This window comes from the organism of the source record quoted next, unplaced genomic scaffold (assembly GCF_019419815.1).
Source record: "Pyrus x bretschneideri cultivar Hongxiangsu unplaced genomic scaffold, Pyrus_bretschneideri_v1 Contig16, whole genome shotgun sequence".
NCBI classification, from domain to species: domain Eukaryota; kingdom Viridiplantae; phylum Streptophyta; class Magnoliopsida; order Rosales; family Rosaceae; genus Pyrus; species Pyrus x bretschneideri.
The window spans coordinates 2,468,487-2,478,791 of NW_025999457.1; positions in this window are offsets into that span (position 1 = coordinate 2,468,487).

Consider the following 10,305-nt stretch of genomic DNA (forward strand, 5'->3'; position numbering starts at 1 on the left):
GAATGCCGTGACTTTGTAGGGTATGCTGCAAGTTACTTAAGAAAAGTGAATCAGTAAGAAATCAAACGCTATTGGCCTGGCGTGCAGTCTGGATTGTAATAACCATGTTTCATGCCCTTATTCAAGAAAAGCTCTGATCAAGTCATTTGGCTCCGTTGGAAGCCAGTAACTCTCACAGCATTTCCATTAACAAGAGAACCGAGTTTCGTTTTCCATTTGATCCTCTAAGTTTTATCAAATCATGTGACCTTTCGGGATCACACTAAGTATATTTGGATAGAGCTTGATTCCACGAAAGCATAGGCGAAAACCATTCACGAATCGGAATTATAATGAAAGAGATTTAAGCAAGCGAAGGCGAGGGTAAAATGTTCATTTGAACCAATAAATGGTTAAACGGATACCCGTTTATAACCCCAGATAATACTCATAATCACCTATTTAAATTTCACTGGTAAACGATTATACCCATAACCGTTTATTTGTTTAAACGGACATCCGTAACCGTGAATTTTAAATGGGAGGGTAACCGTGGTTACCCATATCCGGGAATATTTTGCTCATCTCTAATGTTGAGTTTTATCACAAAAGCCCCTAATCCCACATATCAAGTCTCTCCACTTCTATTGGAAACTAGTAAACAAAAGCCACTCTTTTCTAGCAAAAATCATTTTAACTGCGACTCTCAAATCCCAAAAAAAAATAATATAGGTATTATGTTTTTCGGGTAACAAAATATAATATCCAACCCCTCAGACAAGTTAGTTAGTCTCGCTATAATCGCTATGAGGTCAATATGGTAGTTCTTTAGCATAGTACTTGAGGTAAGTTGATTGAGTTTGTTAGGTATACTGGAAAATGGTGCATTTTTTTTTAGTACATCGATATTTTTACATTAGGGGAAGAGGGAGTTTAGCTAAGCCACACAATGGGCATCATAATTTGGTATCGAATCCGCCATTAATGAGATTCGAACCTAAGATCTCTTACTTCTGAACAAATAGGATACCATCAGATCATAGTATTGAATAGCGGTAAATAGTGCATTAAGATAAAGGGATTTAGGATGCGTTTGTTGCATCGAACTGTTTCGGACTGGACTAGATGTAGGGACTAAGCTGGACTAGCTTAGATTAGACTAAGCTGGACTAGCTTAGTAAAGCGTTTGGTGCAGTGTTGGACTAAGAAGCAGGATAATTAGAACTACATTATTGTTCTATTTTAATTGCTTTTTATATTAAAGATATTATTAAAATTAATAATATTGGATTAGAGTGAGACTCAATAAAAATATAAAAACCAAATTTTCTTGCCAATGAAAGAAACATACATAATTCAGGATGTGTTTGTTGTACTGGACTATCTTGGATTGAACTAACTTTTGGGACTAAGTTAGACTGATTTGGCTTAGACTACGTTGGATAAGAATAATGAAGTGTTTAGAGTTCAAATACTTCTTTTGTCATTCATTAATTCATTTTACTATTATTAATACACATTTTTTATCTTAAAAAAAAAAAACCAAAATACAACTATTTTATTTGACTCTCTCTCTCTTGGCCCGACTCTCTCTTTTCTTCATTCATTTGCTTTGGTTCTTCACGCCCAGATTCGCTTCCAGTAAAACTCAAACCAGAAAAAATAAAACCCACATTTTTTCTTCTTTGCATTTGCTTTCTCTTGAATTCAAACCTATATTTTTCTTCTTTTAATTTACTTACTTTCTCTTCGAATCAAACTTAGAAAAATCCCCAATTTTTTTTTTTTCAATTTGCAAAGGCTTCGTCAGATCGTCAGATCTGCAAATTCATTTCAATCGACCTCTCCAAATCAACGTCAATTGATCTTGCAGAAGAAAGAGACAAACTTGTTAGCGCATCTTCCTGGCAAAGCTCTTGGCAAACTCGAGTAGGGCGCGACGGTTGGTGCGGGATTTGGAAGAAGAAGCAAGTTGAGGAAGACAAAGACCAAGCAGACGAATCGAAGTGATGGTCTTCGCTAAGACTGGTTAGTGAAGAGTTTAGTCGGTATGAGTCCGACATAGTCCCATTAAACACAATCCTGGCTCGCACCAAACACGGGATTAATATTCTTAGTAAGCCAGTCCAATCCAGTAATACTTAGTGAGTGCAAACAAACACGCCCTTAGGGCCTAGATAGAAGGATGGCTTTTTCTCTATTGCCTAATTGTTTTAAGAGTTTTTATCTCTCGTGATATTGCTGGGAGCACTAAATGCAGTGATTTCTATGGGTCATGTGTTTTTTTCCACATTGCCTTGCAACATTTGTGATTATTATTTTCTATTTTCATATCTCTATTTTCATATAACATTTTCTTGTGGTCATGTTCTTCATCTATATAAATAGTGTATTTAATACTTTCATGAATATAGACCACATAGCAATTATCGAAACCAATAAAAGCCATTAAATTACAACATATTAGTCAGAACATCTAATCAAAAGTAAACCCTAATACTACCAGTTTGTACCTGCAAAATAACTCAATGTGAATGAGTTCGTGCTTCGATCTTCTCTTCTTTTAGTTCCTTATAATTCTCTCTCACAGAAGGAGCGTATTTTAACAAAGTTGACTTGAGAAGACAGACCAAAGACATGCCTATATCTGTTAGTAACCACTCCTCTTATCATGGAGTCGGTTACAACCAGTTTCCTAAGAGGTTTCAACCACCTCTGAATTCAAAACGATTTCATTTAATTTTCCTCCATAATATTAATTAGAATTAAATATGTTTAGTCCAATACTAATATCTATACAATTACTTACATGTCAAAGCACATATATACCAAAGATAGTTTGGTCTCACTCACATTCAAAGTAAATCTCTTAGTCCATCTTGAATTGAAGGGTCCAGATGGCCAGAAGGGCGAAAATAGCCCTAAAATCGACACTAACCGAGGGCCAAGCCAAAGGGCACGTGGGCTCCACTGTACAAAAAAGGGCCAAAGGGCCAACCGGCCGGCCCAAACGAGCCAGCCAGCCAGCCTCAGGCCGGGCTAAAAAATTTGAATCTCAACGGCTAGCTAATGTCAGCTAGTCGTTATTTTTTAATTTTTTTTTTTTTTTTTTTTTCATAGTTTTTACAGTTTTTTTTGGGCCAAAAATTTAAAAATAACATTTAATTAAGGCACAAAAAGGTGATTGGTTTTATGTGGGGATGTTGCTTTTATAAGCATGTTTGATTGCTCAAACCTCTCCCACAGCCGATGTGGGACAAATATAATAGTGCCACACATGCAAGCTTTAGCTTGCTCAATTCTGTTCCGACGTGGGACAAATATAATGGGTGCCCCAAATATATGTTTCCTATTAGAGATGGTAAATGTGCATTTAATTTAAGTTGTTGTAGTTTTTAAATTTAAATAATATGTTTGGCCCTATGACCCTTTGGCCCTCGGTTGGAAATTGGTTTTTGTGACAGGGCTAAAACGAGCTCTATGACCCTCGGTTGGAGATGGTAAAAAATATGACCTTGCATTGTTCATTAAAATATTAATTTCTTGGAGGACCTGAGGGCTAAAACGAGCCCTCTGTCCAACCTTCAATTGGAGATAACCTTATAGGCTTGGGAATGGGCTTGGTAATGAGAAATTGTTGCATTTCTAATGTTTGGTAAGAGTGTCTTCAAGAATACTAGGTAAATTTTGGTTATTGTAGCTAGTCAAATCCACCACCAACAATATTTGCTATTTTAGCTAAAGTTAAAATGGTTTAATACTATTTTTTCCTAAACTGAACAACGTAAACCCTTTTTCTTCTCTTGAAGGCCACAAACAGCACAATTTTATAATTTTTAATATTTAGCAAAAATTTAACTTTTTCTCACCCTAACTAAATTTAGTTAGTTAGTGTTCACTAAATTAAGATAGCTTGCTTGTTGAAGCTTGAATTTTCTCTGTCTAATGTCATGTTTGAAAAGTAATTTCCTCCACCATTGGAAAATAGAGGGGAAAGTGATGCAATCTATCTTGTGGAGCCTAAAATAATCCCAAAAATTCTAGAAGTGACACGTGGATTTTTATTAAAAAAAGACAAAATTGCCCTCATTAAATGGGCAAACTTCTCATATACTTCCACGCGCAGCTCAGCACCCCTAAAGGTCCAAACAGCTGAATATGACTGCCCACACCTCACATGCTTGGGGCAAGAAAAAGTCAAGACATTAAAGATAAGGATTAATTACCAAAATCTTATCTTTAATACATTCCCAATTGAAGATTGACTTCATTCAAGTAAGTAATCCCTATTTAAATCAATTAGGAATATTCACACCATTATCTAAAGATATTATTTCCCATTTAATATCTTGAGAATCAGGGCCGTCTCTGAGATTCTAGGGTCCTTGTGCAAAATTTGTAAAAGAGGCCCTCCTTGAGAAAGTTTTTAAAAAGTATGACAATGTACTGATACTAGAAAACATTCATTTAAATCAAAACAAAGCCACTTATATAATAAAATTAAGAAATAGTCATTTTTAGGATGTTATTATTGACACTCAAAATATCTCATTGTACTCCAAGTTTTATATTTAGAAAGAAAAAAAAAAAAAAAAACCTCTTATAAAGAATGCACAATGCGGTTTTAAAATACTAACAAAATCAATTTTTGAATATAGAACATTATTACATGATGTTAGATGGCAAAAATTTAGGGGCCCCTTCAAATTTGGGGCCTTGTGCGACTGCACCTTTCGCTCTCCCTCAACGCCTCCTCTGTTGAGAATATAGCCACTTAATAATATGGTCTAGTGATATTGCTCATCACTTGTAAGTGAAAGGTCTTAGGTTCAATTCTCGCCAAAAGCGAATTTGAACCACATTATTGCTAGCCCATTGTGAGGCTAAGCCTACTCGACTCGCGTTAGTGTAGATATATATATATATATATATATTGAGAATATTCTCTCCATAAACCTTGGCCAATAGGATGCTGTTGGATGTCTGACTCGAGCCTATATGACATGACTGATCAATAGAAATACTCTAATGCTTCACCTTTGTCATATATTCCATACATCTCATGTGTAGGGTAAAACCCTAACACCATGGTCGGCCCCTCCTCTTATAAATACCTCAATCTTTACCAAATTTCGATAAGTTTTTGCTACCCCTAAAAGTCCTAAACACTTACTCTTTTCAAAGAAACTACCTTAGGTATGGGAGATCCACTGGCCTAACCTCCCATCTCGTGGACGCATGAGGCTTAGGTCTTTGATCAAAGCTGTTGATTGTTTTGCAAGTGTATTTTCGTCAAGAGTGAAGATGGTGAAAATTTACATCGACATATCCAACCTTGGGAAATAATTTCCATCTCATGGGAAACCAACTTAAGCATTACTTACTTTCTTCTATGACAAACCTACCCTCATTAATAAGTAAAAATTAATACCTAATATATAAAAAAGTGTATTTCCTTGTTTCTTCCCTCTCACTGCCAAACACAGGAAAGAAAATTTCCATTTCTCATCCCATACGAAAAGGAATGAGATATCATCTGCCATCAATTCATGTTTGCTTACCAAACGTATACGTAGCCTAATAAAAAAGGACAACGTTATGATATTAAAGATGTTATAGGGTACGCGGGAAATAAAGTAATATTCATGAAGCAATTGTTCAAACGCCAAACGTTTTGATTGCTACAAGTTAAACAAACTGCAATCGACATGAAAACTTGTTCTAACGCTTCATTAACAGCAAAGCAATCGACATGAACATGAAACAAACTGCACCAATATTAATATATGATGTAGGTTAATCAAATTTAACTGAAGTAACGACTCAGACTACATTGAATCTAAATACCAATTAAAGTGATAGTCTTTAAACACAACACTGGTCCTCCACCTTCTACGCTCCTAAATTTAGACCTTTACCCTTCATGGGTAGCTTACATATATGATACTCCATTCATTCATTGCTTGACTCGACCAAATATATTGTTTTTACTATAGCATCCATACAAAATCATATGGACTCCCGAATCTGTTACGTAATGTTTATTGCTTCCTTGCTTTTATGTCTCTCCTCATCTCCAGCGCCATTTGCAAATGCAAGAGCTTCTCCAATAGTCAGAGGTGTTTGCAAGCAAGCCCGAGACAAATTAGGACGAGACTATAAGCAATGCATAAGGGCTCTTTGGCGAGATACTCCAGTTCGATTAGCTTCTAATCTCAAGGATCTTGACATAGCCATTCTTAAATTAGCACTAGCAAATGCAGGACAAAGCAAAGCTTTCTTTGAAAGTATGCTCAACACCACCAACAGTGTTAAGGGCACCAAAGCTATAAAGCAGTGTGTACGTTCGCATGATTTTGCGTTAGGGGGTTTCGTTTTCACAATACAAGGAGTCAATGACGGTGACAAATCAAGCTCTGAAGTCCTCACACAGGTCCAAGATGAATTTGTTGGTTGCGAAAGAGCGTTGACCCTTGATAGAGTTCAGCTTCCTAATTTATTATCTGCAAAACATTTTTTGACCATATTATTTAGAGATGTTGCATTACTTGTTACTTCTCAGTTATGAAACATTTAGGAATAGATACATGAATATTGTGTTAAAATTTAGAACGTATCTTACGTATCAAATAATGTATCTATGATTACTACAACAAAATAAATGAATGAAAGAAGATGGTTATTTTGTTTTTGAACAAAAGAAGAAGGTTATTTAAACACTTAATAGAGTGAGTCATGTATCTTCATGACCATGAAATTGGCAAACTTTTTAGGCTTAACATGACCCTTCATCAACATTATCGAGATCGCCTCAGACGTGCCATTCCGTGCTGGTGGCAAGATACAAGTTTCAGGACAATATCGATGTGGTTAGAAAAGGACTTTCTCTTTCAATATTTGACAGAAATTAGGACCCCTCATAATTTTGGTCGCTGAACTTGAAGATTCATTAATGTCGTCCTAAAGTTTACTACTGTGCATCAATCTTGTCGCTGTTGTTGCATTCTATCCAGATCTATTTCATTGATGTGGAACGTTATGAACGTGGTTTACCAAATCGCATATCAGGTTGGAAGAACCTGATGCTTTCCATTAATCATTGCAAAGATATTTATACAGATTGTCAGGCTGATAATTCACACGTTTGTATTTAGCTGAAGTTATTCATGATATCAAAATTAGTTCTTGTCCTTATCAATAGAAGAGTCCATAGTAAAGTTGGACTGAGATGGTGAGCTGATATCTGGTCTTGAGCTGCGGATGGTGCGGAGAAAGAGAAGACGTTTTGAGAGCAGTTATGCACTGATCAACTGAGGGAATAAATCGAACATGAGGACTCCCCAAAGCGGCTCTTTCATGGGTTAGACACCATAGAAGTTGTGCTTAGGTTGTCGGAGTAAAGGAAAAAACGAACAGGTTCACACGACTCATAAAACAGATAGGAAATCCAAGTTGTTTTAGTGCAGGCATTAGCAAGTACTCTACATTCAGATTCCACGCTTGAATGAAACACTTTTGGCTGCTTTCGGGAGCACCAAGAGATTAGCTTATTGCGAAGATTGCGAAAATAAATAAGATAGCCTGTTGTTGAATGACGAGCGTAGAGGAAGTCGGCACAGTCCGGATCAAATAAAGGCACAAATGGTAGGAGTAGACAGTTGAAGGAGGCCATGATCAGTTGTACCTTTGATGTAACCCAAAATGCGTTTGACAGCCATGAGGTGAGACGTGCTAGGAGAGCTCATGGGTTGGGCACGTTTAAGCAGAGGTCCAAAGCATACTTAGTCTGAGAGATAAGCAAGCCATCAAGGCAGAGAGATTGTAAGCCTAAAATATAACTCAAGGATCCCTGCAGATCCTTGATACCAAAATCTTGGCTTAAAACATGAATGAAACCATCGAGATTCAAGAGCACTGGTGTGCGGCTGGGCCTCAGACAATGTCATAACCTTTCTGGAGGGGTCGGGCCGACAAACCAGTATTGGAGAACGAAAATGAAGCTTATTATTATTATCTAAACTTTTTTTTTTTTTTTTTTTTTCAAACCATAAATTTTGTTATTAGATATTAGATTAGTTACTGACGAAATTTGAATCCATGTCGACATGCAATGACTTAACTCCTTTTCACCATTGTTGTAAAGGGTCACTTGTCTAAACTAGATATTAATTAAATCTTTTTGTCAACCAAAAGAGAGTGAAAAGACATTTTTGTCATTTATCACAACAAAAGAGTTAAAAACAGTAACATAATTTTACAAAACAATTTTCCTTCTTAAACCTCATCTACAAGTAATTTTATCATCTCTAATTAAAACAAGGGGTAGATAAGGCTTATAAATATAAAAGAATAATGAATATGCATTTAAGGAACGTGTTCAGAGTATATAACTAACTAGAATATTAAAAGAAATAATATAAAATTGAATGAAACAAAGGATGAATCCTACACCAAGAGGACTCAAAGATGTCGATGCGGAAGTGCTTGGACGCCGGGATTGTATGCCTCGATTCTAAGTCCTGAAGGGGGTGTAAAATAAACATGAGTGGACCAAGTTGATATATATATATATATATATATATATAATAAAACAGTTATCAACATACTAACCCCCAGGTTTTATGAAAACACATATATAATGATAAACATAGGTTTTCCGAAACGTAGCATGTCGTGCAATGTCTCAAATCATAACTTGTATATATAATAATCACTAGTGAATGTCTGATAACCCCCAGGCCCTATGTCAGCTCCCCGTCTTTGAGCAGACAGTCAGAGGAAAATACACTTTACGCCCCATGCCGGCTCCCCGTCCCTGTGCTAAATAGCTAGAGGAAACACACTTCAGGCCCTATGCCAACACCAAACCGTTGCCGTCGCTCAGGACGGACCATCTATCCCTACGTCCCATAGCGGAAAGGACCACTAGGTAAGTACAAAACCAGTGAACATATATATATTGAAAAGCAACTTCATAGTATAAAGTCATCCATCATCCATACTATAAAGAGGTGTTCTAAACATGTTCTAAATATCATATCATCATCCATCATATATTCTATAAGAACACGGGTTATAGGAAAAATAGTAATAATTCAAACTAGCCTTAGTAAGCATGTTATCTCATAAAACGTTTCATAAAATATAGTCATCAAATCATGCTTTTCATGTATGCATTTCTACTATCAAAACATGCATTTTTAGAAGGGGTCCACTCACAGTACTTTGCCGTCGAAAAGCCACGTCACCTAGCGAAGATGGAAACGCCACAATTAATTGTCCCTAAGCACATAAATGGTACATTTAGTCGAACTCTACTCAAACGATTGAATTTAGAAAAACAGACTTCAGAAACGAGTCCAGGATGTCGAAATTAGCCTAGGAGGGCTCTCGAACGAAAACCTAAAAAGTCAACCCTAAAGTCAACGTTGACCGTTGACCGGTCAAAGTCAAAGTCAACGCTGACCGTCGAAGGTGGTGGTTAATTGTGTTTAAGGGAATGGATGAACTTATGCTGGCTAGTGGTGGATGAGTGAGTACGTAGTGATGACTAGTGAAGGATGAGCGAGTCGCGACGGCTAAAGGTGGTTGGTGGTCTAGGTTTGAGATTGCCAACATCATAAAAAAAGAGGAGGAGATAGACTGAACTTTGTCCAATAAGTAACCTTGCACCACCATATATACCTCCTTGTTGTGAAGCTCTTTCCTTTTGCTTCTCTCTACCACTATCATAACCACCGCCCCCATCCCCCATTGCTCCCATTGCTCCACCACCCCAACACCATGTGGCCACCATAATCACCACCCCTACTACTTCTATTGCAGGCACTTAAGACAACACCTATACTATCACTACCTTATCGACAATCACTAGGTGGTACTTGCACCAGCATCGTTGTCACCACCACCTCATATGACCACTTTGTCATGGTAATAGTGATGTAGACACTACAATAAGTATGGTCCCTATATTAAATATGGATGTTGGTAGCTTCTCATATATCAAAGCCATGCTTTTATCTATTTTAATTAGTTTGCATTGTAACTACAATGTGTTATTAATTGTTTATCCTACCAATGTAAGGTAACCTCCTATTTAAAGAGCTCCATATGTAAGATTAAGAAGTCAGTTTAGTGAATTATAATCAATCTAAGAAGAGAGTGAATTTTCTTGAACGATTCCACGATTAGCGACGTGAGTGATTCCGTTGCCCTTGGTGGAATGATTCCCAGGTTTTATCCCCGTAGAGGCGTGAATGATTCTGTCCCCTTTAGTTGAGTGATTCCTAGGTTATCATCCCTCGTCTCCCAAGACTCCCTTGACTT